The 27,080-nt window shown below is 36.9% G+C and overlaps 2 pseudogenes; one reads left to right on the plus strand and one right to left on the minus strand.

Annotated features, from left to right (window-relative positions):
* Positions 1-2,934: 2,934 nt before the first annotated feature.
* On the plus strand, positions 2,935-5,303 carry LOC122138727 (annotated as a pseudogene).
* A 3,391-nt stretch (positions 5,304-8,694) lies between these two features.
* Positions 8,695-27,080, minus strand: part of LOC122138728 — a 34,863-nt pseudogene continuing 16,477 nt past the window's right edge.

The following is a 27,080-nucleotide window of genomic DNA, read 5'->3' on the forward strand; positions in this document are numbered from 1 at the left end:
TTTTATGATAGTCTATGTTGCGATGAGTGCAAGAGGTCTAGTTATAAGCAAAAAATCACGGATGATTACAACTGATAAAAGTATGTACTCTGACGACATAATCAGACATCAATTTAATATTGGACTTTGAGACAAATGTGTGCAGTGTTTCATGTATCTTATGGTACTAGATCCATGTTTTTTTTTGCAAGAGGATTGTTGAGAGGTTTTTTAAATTGCTATTGAATAAATGATAGAGCTGTATGGATGGAGTAGTATATAACTGCTTAAAGTGTTTAATCACTTTGGCCACATGGACATTCTTAGCCGTGTTTTTTTTTTTTTTTTTTTTTTTTTAATATGAGCTTTTGCCATTAAGCAGCCTAATGTCCTTAACCCTTCAATAAATAATCAATGCATTTTCCTCAAGCTTTCATGATGATAGTCATTTCTCTGTCCTTTTCTCTTGTTATTGCATATGTATTTACATTTACATTTAATCATTTAGCAGACGCTTTTATCCAAAGCGACTTACAATCCGAGTTTTGCAACTAAAACTTATTAATGCAAACTGTTTTTTTTTTTTTGGTTTTGATATGACTTGGCTGATAAAGAAGTGGTGTTTGGAAAGCTGCTGTATACTATTATAATCATATTTTTACTTTGTAGCCTATTACCTTTTATTGTAATGACCGCAATTAATCGGAGGGATATTCCCTGTCATCTACAGATAAAAAAAATTAGCAAAAGGAAGATGTTTTTTAAGTTTATATAGACAGTTCAATATTATTTTACTATATCAAACTGTCCCTAAAAAAAGTTTTTTTTCAATCAGATGCAATTTGTCTTTTGTTTATAACGAGGGGCAAACAGAGAAGTGAGAGAATAAGGTCAGAAGCAGAGCCAGTTCAGACCCGGCAGCTTAAAATAGTGTACTTTAAACTTTATCTCCATGATGAAATCTCAGATGGCCAGACAGTGATTCATCTTTTATGAATGGTTAAAATACTGATGTCCAGGAGTCCGTGAACCTAGGGACTGTAGCATATAAAGCTTAGCGTAAATGTGTGATATGAATAAATAGTGCTCATAAACAGCTTGCGAGATAATATTCTCAACTGAAACAAGTAGAGACTTGGGCTCAAAAGCAGAATTCCATACATCATGACTCAACAAGTGGATATGATCACAGTAACAAAGGAATTGTTTGACTCAAATCTGCAGACTGGCTCTGACTTTCGGCAACTAGCGTCAACTTCTCCAGACTGTAAATCGATGATTTAGAAATGCAAACATCTGTATTTTGTAAAATGGAAGTAAGCAACATTTTTGGGACTACAAATATTTCATATTAAAGTACCCAGTCACTAATGAAGGGGTTAGTCATTATTATTATTATGGTATTTACGTCTTAGAAGGATGCTCATTCATTAAACTTGGCGGCAGAACTGAGCGCCCATGATTAATGATGGCAGATTCGGGGGATCCCCGCCAGCCGAGCAGCTGCCATTAAAACGAATGAGAATGCGAATCAGTATGTGCCCCCAGATTGTTTACAGTCTGCTATTTTCCAGTCGTCGAAGGTAAAGTAAGATGAGGCACACTATTAAAGCTGTCAAGCATCAAAACGGATAAAAAGTACCAAGTCTCATAAACCTCGTCCAAAAAGCTTTCTAAAACCGCACTAAGCGCTGTGAGGTGACTGAAATGCGTTGCTTATCTTACTAGAGTATTTTTTAATTGTGAGAAAATAATATGAGTTGACCAAGTTACCACAGGTAATAATGATTTTTGATATAATAGATGTAATTATTTTTGGTTGTAGGTTTCTGACTAGTCAAGCGCAGTAGAAGTGTTGGCTTTTGTCGCCACCTACTGGACAAAGGTGAACTTACATACGTTGGAATAAACGGAACTTTCGGTTTGCATTGAAAATGTTCCACACGGAGCTAAGAGTGTGGCTACACTGACGGTCAGAACGTAAAATGCCGTTCTCGAGTTGTTGTTTTGAATACAGGACAAATGTAAAATGATTGCATTATTTAAGTGGTGCGAGTATCTGTAACATATCCCACTGCTACAAATTTAGGCAAGAATGGTAACGTCTTGCTGTAGTATTAGTTACACATTTAGTATGATTTCGAATTAGCGTTGGTATGTTTGACAGAATAAAACATCACGGTAATATTTCAACAACAGTTAACGCTAAAACTGCAATCTGCAGTAGAAGACAGCAGTGTGGGGAGGAATCGAGCCGTGTGTCAAACCCCAGGAGGATTAAAACATGAGCAGCTGTGGGACAAGCCAGAGATGGACAGACTGCAGGTGTACAGGTGAGATGTGTTCAGCTCATCATCTACAGAAGAGTCGCGTGGGAAATTCATGCCTTATGAGAAGCACAGTTTTGCATGGTCTGATCAGCTGTGTGTGACAACTCAAGCTTCGTGAACACATTTAAAATTGCTTAACTATGTACCTAAACGGGTGCAAAGATATTCCCTTAACTGACAAACCAAACAGAAGATTACGTGGTAAACAGAGAAAAACATTTGATTATAATTGAGAGAAAGAGAGAAACGTGATGGGTTAGTTGTAGCACACAACTAAATTTTATTAAAATTCACCCAAAGTATTTTCTAAATGCTTGTTATTGATCTTATTGTGAATGATTCATTCATGCCTATGTGTAATTTTTTAGTCCAAATATCCCGAGCTGAATGACAGACGTCTCTCTGGTGATGAAGACTTCTCCAGTCATTTAGTCTGCTTAAACTCCACCTCTTCCTTAAAACCAATCTTTCATCAAAACTTAAAAAAAAAATAATAGAAAGAGAGTGAAAAGTGACCACAAACACAAAATGCTAGCTTTTCACTGTAGATGTAGATAATATCTAGTCATTTTGTACAATTGAGAAATCGAGCCATGCACTAAACCTAACACATCTGACAGCTGCAATGAACCTACTGCTCAAGGCCCACAACACAAGAAGCAGCTCTCCGAATCAAAAGGTGATGTGTCACCTGTGTCCAGCTCATGTGTGCAGTCTAAAGCATGATTCTAACCATGTGGCTCTTGCTTGTTTTCCTCAGGATGAGCCATTCAGCTGTCTCAGCTCAATGATAGAGGCTATAGCAGCCAGTGGGAGTCCTGTGAAAAGCCAGCAGCTGGGAGAGCCAGACTTAACTTTGGAGTAGAAGAAGAAGGTTTTAATGGATCAGTACAAATCAAAGGCCTTGGTATTTCTAGAGCGCTATCAGAGCACACGGAGGCTTTCTCACACCTGAGCAGTGACTTCAGAGTGCAGTATTACTGCAAGGAGATTCAGAGACGGACATCCAGCACAGCCGACCGGAAAAAGGGTCCGTAACCATCGTTATTGCAGCCCTCAGGGTTTGTTTTTTTTTTTTTTAAAACACCAGATAGAATTTTTTCAAATCAGGTTGTTACCTCTTAAATTGACTTTAGTTACTTACAGACTTCCATGTACTAGCATATAACTCGTACTGTTGGTCATTAGACTGGCACAAGTTTGTGAAAACTGTAATATATAAGTACTTCATGTCTGCGTCTCATTTCGGAGATTGCATCATTCGCTAAGGGTCGCATTTTTGTCGGCTGCATACTTCATTGAGGTGGTCTCATTAAGAAAAGTGACCGTTAGATTGCAGAGTAAGAAAGGAATTACAGTATTTTACACCTCACAAGGAATAGGAGTCCCATTTTATTAATTTATTTTTTTATTTTTTTATTTTTTTATAAGACCACCTCAATGATGTATGCAACTGACAAATGTGACCTCCGGAGGATACAGCCTCTGAGATGAGACACAGCTTGTTTGAAGTATGATCCAGAAAGTTACACAATTATACTTCCTGTTAAAATACCTCATTTTGTCCAAATTCTAACGCAGCATCAAAGGCAGTCCTAAAATGCATTTCAAACAAAAAAAAAAAAATTCAAAGATAGCGGATGAACCTGGACTGGAAATGTTGATTAATTTATTCAAGCTTGTATATTTCATTCAGTGAAAAAAATAATAATTGGTAAAAAATAATGTATTAAAATATATATATACTACTGTTCAAAAGTTAGGAGTCTGTAAGATTTTTTTAATGTTGTTTTGAAAAATGAAAAAAAGTATCATATGCTCACCAAGGCTGCATTTATTGTGACCCAAAAATATTACAAAAACCGTTATATTGTGGAATATTATTTTAAAATAACTGTTTTGTATTTGAACAAATTCAAAGCTGACATTTCAGCATAATCTTCAGTGTCACATGATCTTTCAGAAATCATTTTTTAATTTAATTGTTTGATGATCTTTAAGAATTTATTTTTGTTTTTGGTTTTTTGAATTTACAGTGTAAAGAACAGCAATTTTCTGAAATAGAAATCTAACACTTTATCTCACTTTTGATTTAATGTATCCTTATTAAATAAAATTATTAATGAAACCAAAAAAAGCAAGGCCAGAAAAAAATCCATAAAATAAATCCTCTGCCGCTTGCAAGGAAAAGCACTTTGATTACCTTTGTCTTACTCAGCAACTTTATCTCTCTGCAGAGGGCCAGTACTTCAGCGAGGAGGAGATGCGTGTGTGAGAGCCTCTGCTGTATGAGCAGTACCATCCGACAGTACCTCAGCGAAGAGATCCTGCAGCGCTCAGAGGAGGCCATGAGGAGCGGCCCGGGGGGACTCGCTGACCTACTTATCAACTCCTACCAGGAGAGACTGATCCAGAACCGCCTGGAGGGAGGAGCAGGAGAGAGAGCACTGTGCAGCGGAGGAGTCTGAGGTGTGAGATCTCACTGACTGACTCGTGACTGAGATTCCATTTCTTTAATGGATGAATGTGTTTTAGAATGTGACGAGCCCAGACAGACAGAGTGGGAGCCGAATGCAGAAGAGAAAGCCATGCTGAGAGAGGAGTTTCTCAGTCCCAATGCATCAGCGCTTCCTGGATGGCAAGGATGACTTCAACTACAGGTCAGATCATAGTACTTGCTCACATAGGTCTCAGATTTGGAAGTGTAAAAAAATAAATATTGCATTACCCGGATGTATTTCTCTTCAAATCAGTTGTTAATAATGCTAATAATTGTGAACCTGTAGAGTGTTAATTTGCCCATATTTTAGTTCTTACATAATCATATTTCTTTAATATTAAAATTCATAATTACAGTAACATGGATATTTTCATTACAGTGAAGTGGATGAGAATCCAGATTATGATAACCTGAATATTTTAAGCTGTGATGCAGAGGAGCGCTACTTTGATGAAAGAAGTGGGCAAAAAGTTCAAGAGGATATGATGCAGTAGCCCTTAATGTATATAATGTTCTCACAGCAGAATTTTTTTTTTTAAATTTGTTGTACAGTCTTTGTCAATCTACTGCTTGATATTTGTTTGTGTAGGTTAAATGTGATCATCAGCACCTTGTTGTCTTTAAATAAGAGGTACTATTGTTCAAGATGTTGTTGTGGTCATGTTTGAAGAATTCTTATTTAAAAAAAAAACAAAAAACAAGACACAATTGCAGGTCAGACCTTAGAAGTCTTAAGCATTTTCAGTTTAAAAGCTTTTGCTGTTAAAGGTGTATAAAATTCATGCTGTATGTAGGTCTCATAGTTTCTCATAATGGTTAATAAAACAAATGTGCAGCTGGTATGACTACCTTGTAAACTTTCATCTGAATGTATACATAATCCATTATTTATCCTAATCATCAATATTAATTGAAATACCATTTGTACCATTAACAATTCATTTAATATACTGCAAGTTTACACAGACTGTAATTTGTGTTTGAGGAAACGCTTGACAATTTATAGTATCTGAAAAGATACAAAAGTCCCATATATAAGAACAAAATCTTTGTCAACCCTCAATTAAGTTAAGTGCATGAATTGCAACATTAGTTCAGATTTAACGGATTTCTTACAGCGTAATTTAAAAGAATTACTGAATGTTTGTTACATGTGCAAGCATAAAGAAAATTTGGATTTCAAATGAATTGCACGACACTAAAACCTTTCAGACAGAAAATGACCTTAAGTTTAATCAACTTGACTTAATTTCAACTTATTCTTTAGAATCTGTTCAAGTTAAAATTAGTTTACTTTGATGCATTAAAGTAATGAAAAAAAAATATGGCCATCTTTTAATTACTTGGCAGCATACAGAGTGCTTGTGCAAGGTTCAGTCACTAGTTCTGCAGAATGAGAAATTCAGCACTGGGTTCCAAACGTTTTTTTATTTTTTTTGGGTAACCATATCTCATAAGAAACATTGAAGTATATTCAAAGGCTGTAAATACCAGGTAATGTGGTATTTGATTTGACTAATTTGAGTACAGACCACACCGAAGATTCAATAAAATGTGGAGTAAATACTTTATTAACATTCAAGACCATTAGCATTGCTATATCTCAAAATAAAATTCTACACAAGAAAAATACTAATTAAATACATGTTCACAGGACAGGTGCTGGATGGAAAGTAAAGGTTATGTAAAGCAAATATACAAACAAAAATTAACTACAATTAGTGAGGTCCTTTTGACATAAAAAAACAGAATATGCAGGGAGAAAATATGGCAATGTGTCAATACCAAGCAAAAAAATTATGTGCAGTTTTCTTTGTAATTACAATGTAAATAGAACCTATCACTTTAAAAGCCATACTTTACTTCTAAAAGCAAACTGACTAACATCTGCATTATCTGACCCAAGGAGCCAGTTGTGTCTTATTCAAATATGTCTGTGCAACACTCGTCCTATTCCCTCATTGAATCTTTCCCTCAATTAGCTACAATAATGCCTATAGTATAGTCATTTCTTGGAATACTACACAACTGTCAATAATTGCACCACAAAATGCAGTGCTAGAAATGCCTAGTTACCTAAATGCCAGTGAAATATCTATAAAATACAAAATACCAACCCTTATAAGCCATATAAAATTTATTCTAAAGAATACTGTGTAAATAGAAAAAAGTCATTAGCTCCTTCATACCGTGTTAATACTGTGGCAAAAAACACACTGGTTAGAATTACTGCAGCGATGTTCCTTCAAATTACACACTTCACAGTTAACTTCCAGAATTTACTTACAATGGCAAGTGGTTAAGGGACATTATTTAAAAATAATAATAATAAAGACGACTGAATGAAAGGAAAATATCTGAATCAAACCCACAGGGTCCATAACTTGAACTTTTCAATAGACTCCTGATTTGTGGTCAGAAGCCATCACAGTATCACAGATATTGTTGAAAAGGCTGTCAGGAGGGGAAATTTTTTTCCCCCCTTAATTATTATTGAATAGTTTTTTCTGTGGTGCAGATGGTCAACCCCAAAATACCCCTTAGAGATTCATGAACCGTAGCAGCTATGTATTCTAGGAAATCAACTAAGAGGCAAATTATAACCAGACATTTTTGATTTGATTTAGCATAAAACAAAATGGCACACAGTGAGAGGACAGATGACGTGACAAGAGGAATGTTAAAAGACAAACTCGACGAAGAAAATCATCAAGGGTAGTCAGTGCAAGTAGCCCCCCACCTGCATACAGACATTGTGCAACATCTCGGCTGTTCTGTTTTATTGCCCCGATCCTTTTAAAAGTCACTTCTCAAATGTACCATTTTTATGGCCCCTGACAAAAGGAACCAATAGATGTCAGCCAAAAAAAGAAAAGGGGAAACTGGAGGAAAGGTGAAGAAAAAGAGGATAACAGAATGAATCATTCAGTCTTTTGGCACAGGGGAAAAAAGTGCAACATTCCCATTGTAAAAACTTCATGAACAATGTTTGGTGCAGCTTCTGGAGTCACAAACCCGCTTCTGTCAAGACCCAATCTGAAGTCTTCACACATAACTGCTCCTGAAAACAACATCATCTCTGAGGCTGTTACATATAATCACAGTCACTCATTTCAAAAACCAACCATTTAATTTTATAATCAAAAACCATTCTGCACTGCCAAACATGTCCACAAGGAGGCAAAGTGGCAAATAAACAATTGTTTAAAATGATGGAGGCTAAGTAGCAGTTCAGATAATAATGCCTTTGGCTTGACGAAGGAGGATGAGAGGCAGATGCCCTACTGAGCATTATCTTGCAGGATATGGTCTGCAGAAATCACAAGAGTGCATTCCGTAGAGCTCTGCATATAGATTTCGCTGGAAGCCTTCTCCTTGTCCAGCAAGTATAAACTGACCTACAATCATTAGCAAACTAGAAACTACTGTTGCATCTAGAAAGTCACAAAGCAGGAGGTTGGGGAAGAATTTTTGCAACAAACAGATTTCTGGCGATTTGGGAGGTTTTATTGTCTTGTAACCGTTCTTGTTATTGTAAGATATGTTGTTTATCATTCATTTAAAAAAAACTATTTACACTATACAACTGAACTATTGTCACACTACTGATGAATGTAGTCTGGTAGCCTACCTTAAGTGCTTTTTGTTCCTCCTCAACACTAAATACAGTAACAAAATAAAGCACACACCCCAAAATGAAAAAAACAAATGTCTAGCACGGATCTGCACATTCCTCAGTCAGGCAACCTCCTTTCTGCATCCAGTAACAAAATCCCCCGTCTACTCTTCACAGACCACACTTACAGTGCTCACAGACGCTCCACGAGCCTGCTTAGCTGTAAAATGTTGCCTCACCTCCAGCTGTCTGCCGGCTCGCCTCAGTGTGATGAGAATTCCAGGAGGCCTCCCGTCCTCTTCAGCGATGTTCCTGAAGTTATTCTCCGCTTCATCCCACAGTCCTAAAGAAGCAAAATATTGAGGACACCAAATAAACTTGACTCTAATAGACCAGAATGGATAATTAAAGAGGGCTCACATTAAGAAGTCTTTGACGTCCCTCAACGGTGAGCTCACTCAGTGGTGTCCAGAGTGATGTCTGCACTTGCCTGTGTTTGGAGAATCCAGGACCGAGCGGAGGACAAGGCACTCCGCATTCATTACAAGATCTCTGAGAGAATGACCACATAGTAACACTATATATATATATATATATATAAAAAAAAAAAAAATCAGCCGTAAGCGAGCGAACGGAATATCATTGCGGTAGGATTTCAATGAAATACAACCCTTTTCTGAGTTCTGACAGTGTGAGTGGGGTATTGTCACAAAAGGGGTGATATCATAGTTTTAGAAAAATGAACTGCTGTATGAAACATTAAAACATCAAGTACATACAATTTGACTTCAGTCTGAAAAATTCTAAATTCCAGTAAAATACAAACCACACAAATGCTGGCGCATTTCAGCTAGTTGGGTGGAAGAATGACAATTATTTTCCATCTGTCAGGAGACTACTGTGCAGAATTGTTACCGTTCATTTTTCAGCAGACTTGCTCTCTGCTTGTGTCTAGATGTGTTCCATTAGCCTGTGGTGGGGAGCGTCGGGCTGGAACCACCAAAACAAGATTAAAATGTTGCCTGAAAATGCAGAACTATTATTCTCCCCACTAGGTGTCTGGGTCATGATTCATTCTTCTTCAGCATGATCATCCACCAAAAGTTACCCATCTGTACACTTTCTTACCATTTCAAAGTTTTTCTTTTTTTAAAGAAGTTCTCTTCTGCTTAGCCAGGCTTGCAATTTTTATTGATCAAAATACAGTAAAAACCCTCGCATTCACTATGCTTGTAATAATTTTAAAATCTCCCAACCATAACCTTTTTTTTAAAATGTCATTAATTCCTGTGATGCAAAGCTGAATTAATTTTCAGCATCATTACTCCAGTCTCTCAGTCACAAGACCTTCAGAAATTATTTCTATATATTGTCTGCTTAAGAACCCATTTATTATTATGTTTGAAAACTGCTTTCTATTTTAATGGAAAACTATCCTTTAGTTCAGAATTCTTTGATGTATATAAAATTCAAAAGAGCAGCATTTATTTGAAAAATAAAATCTTTTGTAACAATTATAAATGTCTTTTACTGTCACTTTTGATTCATTTAGTGTGTTAGTGTCGTTAAGATCTGAATTGCCAAAACATGCATCGCATGTAATTAAATTAAAATTACTTCAATTAAATTTTCACTTCATGTTTTTTTTTAATTAAGATGGTTAATCTCAACAGTGTATAGTTATTATCATTTCCACTGCCATTAATGGCACTGATGTCTTTCAAATAGGGATTGTCCCTCATCAGGTTTTTTTGTGATCCCCGATACAGATCAGAGTCACTGAATATTGAGTATCTGCCGATACAGAGTCCCTATCTGATTCTTGTATTTCCTAGTGCTTGGCTGAACAGTTCAAGTCCATTTAAAGTTATTAAATCAATCCAAATAATTACAGGGACTGTTGACGCAGTTAACTTTCTCAGAGACAGGCTGCCAACTGCAAAAAAAAAGGTAGGCATCTATCATCCTAATCATCCAATATATCACAATTACTATAATATATATATATATATATATATATTATACACACACACCACACAAACACTATCATACTCTGTAAAGACATGACAGACACTGTAAGACAGAATGTGGTCACAATTATAATATGGACTACTGATTATAAACTTGTATTTTATATGTACAGTAAGCAGAGTATTGCAACATAAATGGCCAAACACGAGATAAGGTTAGAAAAGAGTAGGACGTTTACGAATGCCAGTTCTGTCAGTTATCCAAAGCAGAATGTAACCCAGCAAACGCGTTTTTGACAACGCCGTCTCAGTATAATACATAGTAAATATAATTACTTTAGAGGAATTCCTTACAAAATATGGCATATCTGAATACTACTGAATTTGAATGCGTATAAATGTGTTCTTGCGTGTCATGCATGATCATTTGAGCATCTTTTTTCATCTTTTAATAGGGGTGGATTGTTGAAAGAGCATACCGCCTCTTATTGCAGGGACACCGGCATGACAGCTGACGAATCACCAGTGGATCAGGATTAGGAGAGCTGATACCGATCAGTAAACAAAAAAAAAAAAAAAATGACTTATCAACCCCCCTTAGATCCCGATCCTTGAGATTGGCTCGGTACACGTTCCCTACTACCGTCTATGATTTTACTCAAATTTTTCAAAACAGTGTAAAAGAGCAAATAAAGCTTCACCCCAACACACTATTTCCCGTTATCCAAAACCAAAGTACCCCGGGAAAAAATCCAATCTTAAATGAGAAATAAAGTCCAGGTTGACAATAATAGGATGATGTTTTATGAAAATGGCTTGAGTAGCTTGTGAACCATCAGTGAAAATCTCCCTGATCCAAAATCCTGCCTCGAAACAGTAGAACCACAATAATTACTGCCAAACATACATCAATATCTTCCTAATTGGAGCTGACCGTGATGTTGCCAATAAAGGAATTTACACATTCAGACTGACTTGACAGGCAATTTTCTTTAAACTCTGCGCACACCTGGTAAGAACACCGTCGTTAAACTGATTTGAGAAATCTCTCTGGTTTTACCTGTGAGCAGAGAGATCTTGAGGGTCGCTCCACATCCACTCGGCACAGCGGCTCTGTGATCACCACGAGCTGACAGCGAGAAGCAGCTCGTACTCCGAGGGCGAAATCAGGTAGAAATAACCTAATAATATTGAAGGCAACATAGTTGAATCTCCCTTTCATGTGGAAAAGCTCAAAGCTAGAAATGATTTACATTGCTGTTTGAGAATGAACACACTAACCTTGTCCAGTCTTAGAGGAATACGCAGGAAGCAATGCCACTGATGTCTTCTGTGCGGATGCAGTCGTTAGCGTACTTGCGGTCTCAGTGCTGGCACACTGAACACATGGATGTCACCCCAGATTGGTAAGGCACACTAGAGCGTTCTCAGAGTACTCTTCAGAGCTAACGTGCTGGTGAAGTTCGACCGCGCCACCTGTTCGTACTCGACAGCCTTCATGGGCGGTCAACTTGAACTTGGTCTTCGCGCTTACTTTAGGCAGGCATGAAAACTCTACAGAAAAGCTACAAAGAAAGGTTTTTTATTCACCTTTTAATAAATTTTTTGATGATCCAGTTTTTTTTTGTTTGTTGTTTGTAAATATCCCAACCTTAAAACTGCTCCTCAGAAGTAATAAGAACAGAGTGGCTGCCCTGCATGTCTGGAGCTTTGGCCAGATCGCTGGAGACTCTTCGTACGGCTCCCGCAGAGGGTTCCCATCGGCCATCCAGCACAGCGATGGACACCACTGGAGCTCTGTGCATGAGTGGATCTCCTTCCCCAGCAGCGCCTCCACGCTCTGCTCAGAGAAACTTCTCCTGCGACGGTACGTCCAGAGCGTATGCGTACACGGAGCCAGAGTCGTGACCGGCCCACATTGTAGGTCATGATGCGTTCCTTAGTAACAGATGAAAAATAATGCTGTCAATTGAGGTGGCATTACATCTATAACAATAAATGTTGACATCCTGGAGACTCATTTACAAAATACATGCATGATTTAATGCCAGTTTCATAGATCTGGTCTTACTTTTACCAATCCTGATTTGTTATCCTTTTTTAAAAAGCAAAAAACTGACATGAAAATATCGTTTACATGCAGGGCTGTAAACACCCTATAAACAAGAGTCACAGAGCACAGCTGAACAAGACCTAAGCATGAATGGCATGTCATTAGATTTATTAAGAGCATTACCATTCAAAAGTTTTGAGGTCAGTCATTTTAATAAATTAACACTTTTATTCATAGGATACATTAAACTGATCAAAAAGGCAGTTAAGAGGAAAGACATTTTTAACTTAATACTGGTCCTTTTGAACTTCCTATCCAGTAAATCATACTAAAAACATATCCGTATCCACGTTTTTTTTTTACGAAAAAATATATGTAGCAACACAACTATTTTAGTACCAAATCAGCATATTAGAATTGTTTCTGAAGGATCATGTGGCGTAACAGCTACTGAAAATCAAGTCGTTGCCATCAAAGAAATTAATAACATTTTCCAATTCTATAAAAGTACAAAAAGTATTTTAAATTATAACTGTAATAATATTAGACTTTCTAAGACTTTCAAAAATGATTAAAAAAATAATAAACTGTACCGACCCAAAACTATGGACAAAAAAACAAGCATCATTTTGAAAAATATTTGACAATAATATGAAACGTTCATCTTCTAGCAAGCATTTCCCAATCCCGCTCTTTGGTGTCCACCCTAAACTGAAGTTCTGGATCTGTTTACCTAACATCTGATTCAACTTATCAGCTTGTCAGCGGGCATTTCTCCATGACCTGATTTTGGTGGACCTAAGTATTTTTGTGTGAGCACATTTTTTTAGTTTTCACCTATTCAGTCGGTTTACGACAATAGTGGCCTAAAACCTGACCCATTATTATGTTCTAAATCAAAAAAACCACTCACACCCATAACTGCGCAGTACAAATGCAAAGTTATATTCCCCCCATTACTGTGAATCATTTAAATATATTGCACTAAAAAAACAATACTGCTTTGTTCAAACTCCATGGAAAATTCCACCTTTCCCCAAACCCGATCTTATCACTATTGTGCAAGATTCTAAGTCTTGGAAGATGGGGCGGCCTCGTGCTTTTGACCCCGACATCGTAATACAGAGTGACAGCATGAATCACTTCAACATGCAAACTTGGGCGAGTGTGTAGCAGCCTTGATCAGGTTAAACAATACACACATCAGCCCACACATTTCACACAGCACAGACAAAACCTAGATTTAGAATTAGATTTCTAGATTAGATCAACAGCAAAATTGCTTTTGCTGATCTGAAATCAGAACAGGGTTGTAAAACTGATCGAGTCAAACTAGGGCTGCAAATAGATAATCTCTATTGAAAATTTTCTGTATATTTGCACGATTTTTGTTTTTTAAACATCCCAATTGGATCTAATTTAACAGATGGGGGATCTGATATAGCATTGAGATTGTAATTTCAAATTCAGTTGCATAAAAAACTGCCAAAAAAATAAATAAATAAACCACAATTAAGTATTCAAACTGTCACTGCCAAAACTGTGCACCATATTTGAAACCTTTTCCCCCACAAGTCTCACCATCTCTGAGGAAAGTGTCAGCGATAAGCAGATGGCAGCGCACCACACTCCAGACAGCGAGTCGTCTGCAGAGCGGGGCTCAATCCGTCTCTGTACTGGTGTCACCTCAGCGTCGGTGCTCCGCCACTTTTGAGAGCGTTTAGCCTCCTGCACCTGATGACCAACGAGACGAGCATCTTAAAGGAGCTGATAATCAACCAGTCAACAGACTCACAAACAATGGTCTCAAACCTGTAAGATTATAATGCATGTACGTTAAACTTCCAGACACTCACTTTACTGGTGGGACTATAAACCACAGCACGTTTCTTTTTCCTGAGAACTCTGCTCTTCCGGATTCTTCTGAAGGACTGGCGCAGGGACTTTTTCTTCAGAGACTTCACTCGAGACAGCGGGCCCTCCATAGCCAGAGAGTTCCTTGGGGTGTAGAGTGCACCTTATGGAAAAACACAAAACCTTCCCTTACAGCAAAGTACAGTCACACAAAAGTCAGATTTTTATTAGTTTATACAGTTCCACCTTACTATTAAAAATACTTTCATCTAATAAAATTGATTACTATAGTATTAATTATTAAATAACTGAATTAACTTTATATGACAGTTAATATAATAATAACAACTGAATACATTTTTATTAATAATAATAATAATAATAATGTTTTTTTTTATAAAATGTAATATAATTAACATCAGTAAATGATTTAATAAATAAATCGAGCCACCCCTTATTCAGATAACTAAATATCTTCATAGCAAACGAGATAACAATAACAACTGAATTCATTTTTATTAATAATAATAATAATAATAATAATAATAATAATAATATTTTTTTATAAAAATGTATTATAATTAACATCATTATATTATTATTAGTATTATTGTTGTTGCTAATAATATTAATAAGGGTTTTTATGAGGTTGGTTATCATAAGCACATTCTAGAGGCAGATGCAGATTAAGCAAGAATATTTGTAATAACAATTAACATGGATTCACTTGCAAATACATTTCTATTTTTCTTGTTTAATTTCAATATGTTTGTGGTCCTGAAATATTTGTTAACATATAGTTGGAAATGCAGCTTCGGATGAGACACGCTTATTGAGAATAATCATGTGTTTATTAACTTTGTCCTTATTAGTTGTTCATTTAAAAAACCCACCTGATTTGAAGATGGGTTTGCAAATGACAAATTTCACATATATTTGATTATTAAATAGTAAATGTATTTAATAAATAAATCGAGCCAACCCTTATTCAGATAACTTAAATATCTTCATAGCAAACGAGATCAATCTCTTTCAGTTTGATCCAATGATTAAAAGTGCTCCTGAACGAGCATAACACAGCAGCTTTGGATGGCCCCGACGAGTTACCTCCGCCAGCACTGGATTTCGCCGATGGTAGTCAAAGAGGCCGAAGCCATGACTGTGCCAAAGGCAATGAGGGTTCCACTCTGCGTGCAGAGTTACCGCAGTAACGGCCGCGGGGGGCATGCACTGCACCAGGACAACCGGCTGGAATCCAGGAGCAAACACTACTGAGCCACTCTTAGGAGGCAGCCGGTCATGACCCTTCCACGTAAAACCCTCTCGGTCCTGGAGCAGGTCCACCGTGGCCACATCAATCATGTGATCGGACTTTCTCATCGCTAAGAACCATAACTATAACCTGTGAACAGAGTATAGGAAACAACCTTACTAACATTTATTTTTGTGAAGACAATAACTTAGTGAGGTGCCCATCTAGACAATATTATTAGGCCATATTTGAATGGCACTGGCTTTCCCAAAGGTAATGGGATAAATCAATGTTTCACAGACACATTTTCTGAGTAAAATGTTTAGAGGCTTCATTATTGTTAGAATGCTGCCTATGTAGACAGCACACAGCAAAGCCGCTTAACTAGCTACTGAACTAAAATACATTTGCATTAATCATTAAAAACTAGTGATCCTACTTGTCCAGCAGTTCCAGCCACCACAAGTTTTCCGCTGTATTTACAGACACTGATCTTCTGGATTCCCAATCTGGGATCATCACTGTATGGATCAAAACAGCCCACCTGGGAAATAAATGGAAAAGCTAAACAGGGATTGTTCTTCTTCTTCACTGATTCTTAAGGCTGCACAATTAGAGTTGCAATATCCCTTTTATGAGCAACATATAGTACAAAAACAAACCCCAGCCAATAAAGTCCATTCTAACTGTAACAAAGACAAACAAAATATCTTCCACATGCCAAAGAAAAAATCAAATCCCATCTATACAGCTTCACAAGAAAAAGCATCACGCGATATAGCTCCACAGACGTTATGAACAATATAATGCACAATAATAATATAAGACTACATTTCATTCCCTTCTAGAAACATTGACCCTCAACAACGTCTAATCCCGGCCAAACAGATGCGGACAAGGCTAGAACAAAGAAAAGAGGAATGTGCATGTTATGAGGAGACAAAAAAAAAATAGTTTTGAAAAAAAAATAATGCAGCAGTGCCATCCAGAGCAGCAAATGTGCTTCATCTTCAGCAGGACGTAATCAAAGCATTTCAGTCATCAGACAGACAGTCTGCTTTTAATTAAGGTGCAAAGGAATCGACTCCAGTGTGAATCCCATATGCTAAAAGTGGGCCACGTGCCAGACCGCAGTCTTATGGAGAAGCTTGATGGAAGAGGAAAAGGTGGATTAGAAAAACAAACAATAAAGGGGAGAGCTGAAGAAAACTTGCTAAAGCTGCCCTTGTTGTGAAAGAAAACAGTGAGTAAAGTAAAATAAAATAACACTGGTGTTCAGATGACGTGATTGAAGCTTTGTTTTAAAAGTGAAAAAAATCATCAGATCTCCCATAAATCCCTGACCTTTCTAAAAGGAGGCCATTCCTCCCCGGCCTGCATCAGGCTGTCATTGTGGTCGCAGTCTGTCTGAAAGATGCTGGCTGTGCTCAGTTTGTACAGCGGTTTGAGCGACACTCCTGACGCATCCCAGAAACGCACTGTACCATCCTCATGACTAAAAAAAATAAAAAAATAAAAAAATATATATATAGGCACACATCATCCAAAATAAAAAATAAATAAAAATAATAAAAAATAAAATATAATTAATATAATTAAAAATAAAACAAAATATATGAATAAATGAAATAATAAATACATAATTTATTTTAAAAAAAAATCTTACCCAGTTAACAGCAGCTCTTTCTGTTTTGGATCAGGTGCTAAGTTTTTCCCTCCACATATTGGCCAATTCTGTCAAAACAGGGGAAAAAAAGCATACTCAGGACAGCCACTGAAACAAAAAATAGGAAACATCTGGCAAAATTTAAATCTCTAATGAAATAACATTAAATAAGAACTTTGATGCTGGTTTGTGTTTTATTGGTGGTTGTTAAATAAAATACATTTCAGAAAGCCTAAGCTATTTAATCTAAAAAATACAGCATGAGCGTGCCGTATTAAATCAATTCATTTATATAACAGTAACAAAAATACGAAGGTTGGTGTTTGTTTTATGATGTTAATGTTATACACATAACAGATGTTATACTAAATGCAAATGTTTAGTTTTCTGCTGAAGTGAAAGAAAAACAATACACATGTAAAAGCATGAAAGCCAACTATATGTCAGTTATGAAAATGTCAACACACAATTTTACACATTCTTTAAGTTGATTTTAAAATATTTCCTGTTAAACCAACAGAGGACATGTGAAAAAAGGTGCTAGTTTTGGGTTCCGTATGGAGACTTTTCACCCACCTCATAGTTCTGCAGAGGACACTGCTGCTGGCCCGCACTGATCACTCTCTCCCACAGTTTGGGAGGCACATTTGAGATGGTGACATGAACAGGTGATGGCAGAGAGGAGTGCAGAGGAGCCAGATAGGGAGCAGGGACAGTGGGCCAGCCAGCCATCTGAAGATCAATCACTACCAACTCCTCTTCCAAAGAACCACAAGCGCTGATGGGTCATCAAATTCTCTGTGAGGCACAAAAATAAATAAAGTCCATGCACAGGAAATAAAAATAAACATTAGCATACGCATGTATCATCAGTGATTTATAGGACACTTATTACAGGAATAGCTCCACAGAAGCAACCAGGGTCCAAGTGCCATGATCAAGGGTACAATGGTGATAGTTTAGTGATTGCCCCATGTAAGAGTTTTAACCTATAGGGCTGGGCATTATGACCGTATATACCATGGTAGGAATGTCAAATTTGACAGATTCTGCTGAAATGATTTATATGATATTCATGGTACACTTTTACATAATTTGTAGTGTTTTTCACATTGATGGCAGACTTATTTGTTCTGAAAAATCTTATTCTGGTTTATATCCATCAAGTAAATAACCTATTAATATTATTAACAACAATGTTAAAAATAACCATAACAGTATTATTTATATATTATTCAGCAACAATAATCATCATCCTTTATTAAAAAAAAAAAAAAATTTATTAATAAAAATATAATAATAATAATAATAATAATAATAATAATAATAATAATAATAATAATAATAATAATAATAATAATAGTAGAAATAATAATAATAATAATAATAATAATAATAATAATAATAATAATAATAATAATAGTTGCATTAAATCTATACATTTTTCGAGTTGTTTCGTTCACCTCACCTTCTGCACCCATCCCTTATGGTGTTCCACAGGGTTCTGTTCTTGGCCCTTTATTGTTCTCACTCTACATGCTTCCCCTAGGCTCCATTCTCCAGAAATATAATATCAACCATCACTGCTGCACTGACGACCTCCAAACCTTACCTTCCAATTAAACTTGAAAACGACCCTTCTTTACAGCATCTTTTCTCATGTTTTGATGAAGTGAGAAATTGGATGACTAATATTATTTGCAGCTAAACACGGAAAAAACTGAGGTGCTTCTGCCAGGCCCCGCTGCATTCAATAGTACTCTTACAAGTAGGGTTAGGTTCCCTTAGTAATAACTTAAAACACCATGTAAAAAATATAGGTGTCTCTTTTGATCCATTACTACAATTTGACAAGCATGTAAACACTGTTGTAAACAGTAGCTTCTTCCACGTCAGATCTGTCGCAAAAGTAAAACATTTTCTCTCTCGGAAATATCTCGAAATTGTCATCCATGCATTAATCTCTTCCAGGATGGACTATTGTAACTCTCTGTATGTCAGCCTTCCTCAAAGCACTCTATCTCGGCTTCAGATGGTTCAGAATGCGGCAGCCAGATTGTTGACAGGAACAAAAAAAAGGGAGTATATTACTCCTGTTCTTGCTTCATTGCACTGGCTCTCTATCAGATTCAGAGTTGATTTTAAGATCCTTCTTTTTGTATACAAGGCATTGCAAAAGTCAGCCCTGGATATATCTGGGATCTTATCCAGCCATATACACCCTCCAGGTCGTTAAAGGGATACTCCACCCCAAAATAAAAATTTTGCCATTAATCACTTGCCCCCATGTCGTTCCAAACCTGTAAAAGCTCTGTTCGTCTTCGGAACACAATTTAAGATATTTTGGATGAAAACCGGGTGGCCTGTGACTGTCCCATAGACTGCCAAGTAAATAACACTGTCAAGGTCCAGAAAAATATAAAAAGTTTTTTGTCAGAATACTCCATCTGCCATCAGACGTACAATCTGGGTTATATGAAGTGACAGGAAAACATTTTGTAAGCATAGAAAACAAAAATAACGACTTTATTCAACAATTCCTTTGTCAGTCTCCTCTGTGTCTCTCCATATCACCATATGCTGCGTATGCTCTTCTGTGTCATCCGCGCCACAAGGATGCAGAGGTTGAATAAAGTCATTATTTTTGTTTTCTTCGATTACAAAAAGTGTTCCCGTCACTTCATATAACCCAGATTGCACGTCTGATCTTTTTGGGTGGAGTATCCCTTTAAGATTCTTTTATGTCTTGCAACCAGCTTCTTTTACCTGTCCCTCGTTCTCGCTGTAAATCCAAAGGTGACCGAGCTATCACTGTTGCTGCCCCTAAAACTCTGGAACGGTTTACCCCTCATTATCAGGCCTCTCCATCACTGCTCTGTGTTTTTAAATCGAATTTAAAGACTAATTTTTACACACTTGCATTTGAGTGATGCTGTGTGTGGTACTTTTGATGTCCGTTTTTTGTGTGTATATATACATATTTTGATTTTTTTTTATTTATATATATTTTATATATTTTTTTCTTTTTAATTTTAATCTCTGTTGCTTCTTATCCAACCTTTTATTGTAAAGCACTTTGGATCAACGACGGTTATGTTAAAATTGTGCTCTATAAAGTTTGACTTGACTTGTTATCACTTAGACAAGAAGTCCCATTCATGTCTACAGTTTAAAGTCACTAGATAGATAAGGTTGTGTAATATATAAAACAGTTTGGAGTTGAATTTTCAGCAAAATTAATCATACTATGATAGATACTATTACAGTGAAATAAAATGACTTAAGAGTTAGTTCAAATCACCCACCCCTACTTTTCAGTTATCAACTCAAATCTTTAAACACTAGGCCACACCACCACATGCTCACCCTTCTCTTTGTCTGTGCAGTGAATGGTGAAGAAGTCTATGACACGCGAGGTGAAGTCCAGGGTGACGTGGCTGCTGTCCTGGAGGATGGTTAAGCAGTGTCTGTCTCCGTAGCTGGCTCTGGGCATGCCGCCACTGAACAACACTAGAGGAAGCTCTACAGACACAACAGAGGAGACCCTACTGAGAGAACTAAAACATGCCATCATGGGATTTCATTTATCACACAATTACTGCACGCACCCTGATTCTGTTGTCCTCCACAGGATCTTGTTCACGGCTTTGCAGGGAAAGGGGCCTAAGATGAATAACACAAAAATTGAGAAAAAACAGAACGACAAAACTGAGTTTAAGAGAAACCACCAAAACTACAGAAATCTTGGCAGAGTGCAAAAATTGGAAAATATCCGTAGATCCCCCAAGCGGTTTGTGTCAACAAACAAGTCAGCTAATAGAGCATTTGAGGTTTACGGTCCCTTTAAATAGGTCTGGAGAAGGATTTTAATGGCCTATTACAAAATACGAACGGACTCAAAGCTTTGGTATAGAACAACATTTCCTGAACATTGTGCAAGTTAAGCAAACATTACAGCATGACCAGCCATCTGAGCTTATGGCTACTGGAATTACAATACCTCCATAAAAAAACAGCCCCAAAACATGAAGTGCATTTACAAGCATGTTAAATGTTTGATTTCAATCGGAAAACAACAATAGCTAGTCTTTTTAAAATGTAAATGCATTAGTTACTTAAATTGTACACCTGGACCATGTGATTGTAGCTTGGCTTTGTCCAACATATTTTTACATTAATCGGACAACAATTAGCCACAAAAGTTTGGGTTAGTGAGATTTTTCTTACTTTATCACTTACACCCACGAACGCTCCATTTATTTGATCAATAATACAGTAAAAAAAAAAAAACATATATATTCAAGTATATATTGTGAATTATTATTACAATATGAAAGATCCCTATTCTATTTTACTATATTTTAAAATATAACTTATTCCTGTGATGCAAAACTTTTCAGCATCATATACACCAGTCTTCAGTGTCACATGATCCTTCAGAAATCATGCTTAATATTTTTGTGGAAACTGTAAAAAAAAAAAAAAAATTCAGGATCCTCTGGAGTATACAAAGTTCAAAAGAACAGCATTTATCTGAAATAAACGTCTTTACTATCACTGTTTGATCATTTGAAGGCATCCTTGCTGAATAAAAGTAATCTTTTTAAATTAAAATAATCTGAGCCCAAACTTTTGTACGATATTGTACACATGGACAGACAGATGGAAAATGCAACTTGACCACTTGACCATTATAACTGCACATGTAAACAAACTTACTGCTAACAAACAATCTGTGTGTGTGAGAACCAAAGAGAAAAAGGGAAGAGTGTGTAATTGGCATGTGTTATGGCTCACCATATGGTATTGTGGATGAGATGGGGTCATGAGTGCAGGGATTGCTGCTGCTGACAGCCCACACCATGTATCCGCCATCACTATGGGAACTAACAAAGCTGTTCCCGGACCGTTCCCAGACCAAACTCTCCAGCTGCTGCAAGAGTGACAGTCCCACACAATACACCAGTGTCAAAAAAAGAGACCAAAGACGATGAAAGGAAGTCAAAAGGTTTGAGTTAAACCATCTGGACATCTTGACATCAAGCACTGACGTTTAAAAGATGGAGTTTTTATGAATCATGGACAGATCTCTTGACCTGATCACTTTTGTCCACAGTGCAATTTTTTGACATTTACAGAGACTTTAAAACACTGATGTCTATGTTTCTATTTCAATTTAATGCCTTTCATCCACATGAGCCCAAAAGAGTGTTGAAAGCCATTTGAGAGACATCAAACCCACCTGCTTTCCCAGGAAGAGGTTGACTACATGCCGACTGTTGAGGTCCCAGAGTACAACCAGACCTCTGCTGTAACCAATGAGGATTTTATCAGAGTCTTGCGGATGTTCCTGCAGGGACTCCACAGGCCCCAATGATTTTCCACACTTGTACTCCTCTGGAACACTGAAAAGGGGAATACAATTACAAATAGCAAGCTTTAATTCAGCATATTCTGAAGATTCAGAAAACCTACAGACAGATGACAAAAACCAAGCACTATGCTGCACCAAGGAACATTTTTTTTTTGGAAGATTTATTCTCTTTGTAGTGCCTCCCAACTGCACTTCTATTTGTGAAAGAAAAACCCAAATCTGAGTACACACTACTTAACTCCCCAAACACAGAGCGCTACTGAAGTACACATCAGAGGTTACAGAAAACCTTTAAGCAAAACTTCAGTCAGCACTTTTTTTTTTCAACAGAATCAAACACAGACTTGTGTGGAAAAGCATTTTGCATGGAAAAATGTGCAGGTCTCAGGGTTCAATAAGCGATGAATAAACCAAGCTCCAAGCTTTGAGAACAACATATCGAACATTTGGTAACAATTACTCTTGATTCATGTTTGCAAAGTCTAACGGGGTGAAATGGAAAGAAAACACAAAAGTTCAATAAACAACTCAAAAAATAAAAATCAGTGGTTTCAATGCAACAGTAACACAGCAGAAGCTGACAACATTATCAGACGCTGACACGTTTAAATTCAGTTTGAAAGCCAGACATATGATGACCAATCAAAAGCCACAATCCGGGATTCCTCTGTGGCGGTGGCATGGATTCAAGAGCAGGAATGTGCATGGTACACCCACAGAGTCGGGATGAGATGCAGCCATGAAGGGAAAGAGGAAGACGCATGGAAAAGAAGGACTGGAGTAGACGTTTGGTGGCTTGGCTTCGGGTGAGAACAGCCAAAAGAAACAAAATTTCACACAAACAGCTGAAGGGTTTTACAAGAAAATTTAAAAAACAGAAAAACAGATTTGCACTTCCTGAAAGACAATGTTGTTTATAAGTCAGTATATGATGATATCCAAACCATAAATTAGTACGGCAACATTGAAACGGCATTAATCCTCCCAACTATAGATTCGGAATTTTGAACACTGTCAAAGTTAAAGGAAGATCTTGGAATTTTAGATCTTAGATTTCTTAAATTAAAATTTTATAAAAACTGAAAATGCGCAGAACAAGGTTATAAGGTGGGGCCCTATGATTTCCACGATGTGGAAAATGCGGATGGAATTGCGGAATCCAGTCATAAAAACGGAATTTACATTTTAACAAGGAAAGTCAGGGAATTTGTCAAATTTTGAATGAATCAATCAAAAGTAGGTCATTACACTTAAATCAAATCACGATATGGACTAGTATCTGTTAATCTGTAAATCTATTAAGCATGACGCTTGCGGTGATTTCAGCCTCTGTCGTCTCACTAAATGAGGATGTAAACACATGAACAACATCTCCAGAACTGCTCTGAGAGTGACTTCATGAGCATTTGACCATTTGATTTGAGTAAAACTAGCGTTATATCCATAGACTGTATAAAAACATGGAGGTAGTATCTGTGACGTCACCCATAGATTTTCCGAAGAGCGTTTTTGAAGCCTAAAGTAGGCGGAGCCAGCACGTCACTCCCGGATGATCGAAAATGGGCAAAGAGGCGGGAGCTGGTTGCTGAAACCACACCCACCTAGCTCGACGGCAGTGTCAGCAGCGGCAATCCAGTTGTCTCCCAAATGGCTGTGCCCTTAATTATGGATAGATTTCAGTGTCAGCAGCGGCAAAGCAGCAACAGAAGAAATTAAATAAAAAATAAAAATCACCCCCCTCACAGTTGTCATGATGGGCAAAATAAACTATATAGACCAAAATAATTTTCTGAACCAGGCTGTAAACATGTTTTTTTTTTCTGCTGCAAAGTTGGGCATTTTAACATGGGGACTCCCTTTAACATGACTCCCTTTCGCAGCCAGCCTCAAGCGGCCAGTCGATAAATTGCAGTTTTAGTCACTTTCTTGTTGGCTTCATGAGAGAGAGCGGGAGGTTGCCGCTCGGTCACATCACATACACAGAACTGTAAAGGTATTCACGGCAACCTGTCAAAATAAAAGTCTGGTTTAATTTAAAGACAAGTATTTGCCAGAAATGTATTACTATTGTTCAGCAGAATGTACATTGCTACTATTACTAAAAAGAAACAAACATTATTTTTAAAGGAATAAATCACAACATTTCTTCCATGTTTTCATTTTAATATTAAAATCCCCTTTGTTTACCAAAAAAAAATTGTTTTCTTTATTTTCAATAATTAAAAGATACATTAAATTAATGTTTAATGCCTTCATTTCATAACCAGAAAGATGTAAATACACAACAGAATTTCTGAGAAAAAAACATTTCATAAGTCTATTTTAAGAAAAGAAATGAATAAATTAAGTTGTTTGTATGTATTTAAATAATTAGACATGCTAAAACACAGAATTAGGTAACAATAAAACATATGGTGAAGAAAAAATAAAACATTTCATGAGGTCTTCTGCATTTTTGTCTTCTCTTCCAGATTAATTGAATCATGACATTCACTCACAGTCGATTCATAAGTCGCTTTTCCACTATCGGGCCGAATGGTTCTCTTTGCTTAACCGTTCGATTCTGTGCCGATCCGGGCCAGTCAGCACACATACGGTTTCATTTTCCACTGTGGTGCTGATAGCGGAGCTCTTTGGAATGCAATACAAATGTGTCAGTTGCTTTGGTAACACAAGTGTAATATAAACAGTGAAATATTATGGAGAATGATCAGATAGTTCTGTTGTTGGGACTCCTTTTTTATCTGATATTTACTTCATTCAATAATAGAAAAAAAGGACACAACTCTTGACGTGAAAAATAAAATAAACAGAAGGCGACGACGGGTATAATATCAATAAGCGCAAATGTTTCCTCCACAGACCAAACTGTATCAGACATTTTTTTTCCTTTTTATATTGAACGTAGCGTAGTTGTTTACTTGGTTGTTTGATAAAATAGCGCATTTCCGCTTATTTAGCCGAGAATGGTTTGTAATCGTGCTGCACCGTACCAAGCTCACGTGGAAATACAACTGTAACCGTACCTGACAGTTCTTAGAACTGGTCAGCCCGAGAGTAAAAAAGTGGCTATATTCAAGAGCAAATGAGAACCGTTTCGCAGGGGGATCCGAGGTGTTCAAAAAAAAAAAAAAAAAACTGAAAAATCGCATGCCAACCCACCGAACGAATATTTGAATAATTGAATATTCTGGTCCAGCCCTAAATAATAATAATAATAATAATAATAATAATAATAAATTATTATTATTATTATTATTATTATTATTACTATAAAAAATAAATAATAAAAACTTAATATTCCCAGGTTTTTCATGACTGTATGAACCCTTAATTTACATTACAAGAATGGCATTGTAAAATTGTTTTCCAAACTAGTCTTCAGTGAGGTTAGTAGAGGATGGCCACACCACAGTGGATGCATATTAGATTTCATGTTGCAAGCACACTATTTATAATTATAATAAGAAGTATTCTGAAGACATTAAAACTCATTTACATGTCAATCTAGATGCCCTCATGTCTTAAAGAAAAACAAATCACCACAAAACACAATAATGTTTTTTTTCTACTGAGCCACAGAGTATATTCTGGCATTCCAGATCCTGCTGATTCCCAGAGATGAGTGTGCAAAGCTCACATCCCCCATTTTAAACGACTCCTCGGCTGGGGCCCAAGAGATTTGGCACTTGGTACAAAAGCATTTTGTTCAGTAGTTTTCTGGCTGACACATACTTATTACCAGTGGCTCAGATAGGATGCCCATTACCCCAAATTGTGCTCAGTTAATGAGCAGTTCAAGGTCTCTCAGAAGCAGATGAAGTCCACATTTAGCCACCCAGGCTATATCTGCAAAAGGGCACACTGGGAAAGCTGTAATTTATCTCAGAGTTAAATAACGTCTTTAAAGAGTAAGATGAATAGTTAGTGTGATTTCCTGCCTTGTAGCAGACATAATTACAACCATTAAGAAAAACAGGTTTCTTTTTAACAAAAGGTGTATTAAATATTTATAAATATTCGTGGAATGACAAATGGACAGTGACGGCTTAAAGATCTCATCAGATCACAGGGATCAAGGCCTTTTTGGAAGTCCAAATGTCTGGCTGTGGTGGTGTGAAGTTAGTGCCTTGGCAGTGGGACAGTTAAAGCTCAAGCTGCATATATCCTACTGACAGAGTAACAGACAGACACAGCTGGGGGCAAAAAGGGGCAAAGAGCCTGGAGTGAATCAGGATGTTAGATTTGTTCCTAGTTCAAAGTGTATGGGAGAAGTGTGACAAAAGCAGCTCAGACAAGGCCAAAGGACGGAAAGAAAATAAACAAGAGCTGCAGCTTCATTAACCTCATGCACAGATGGGGTGAGAGTCCCTAAATTCTTTTTTGATGAGGTAAGTGCTGTGGAATCTGTCTGCTAGGCCATTTTTATTTTATAAAAAAGAAAATAAATCCTCACTTGCCCTGAGATATTCAGATAATCCTTTTC

This window comes from Cyprinus carpio, chromosome A3, assembly GCF_018340385.1.
Source record: "Cyprinus carpio isolate SPL01 chromosome A3, ASM1834038v1, whole genome shotgun sequence".
Classification (NCBI taxonomy): Eukaryota; Metazoa; Chordata; class Actinopteri; order Cypriniformes; family Cyprinidae; genus Cyprinus; species Cyprinus carpio.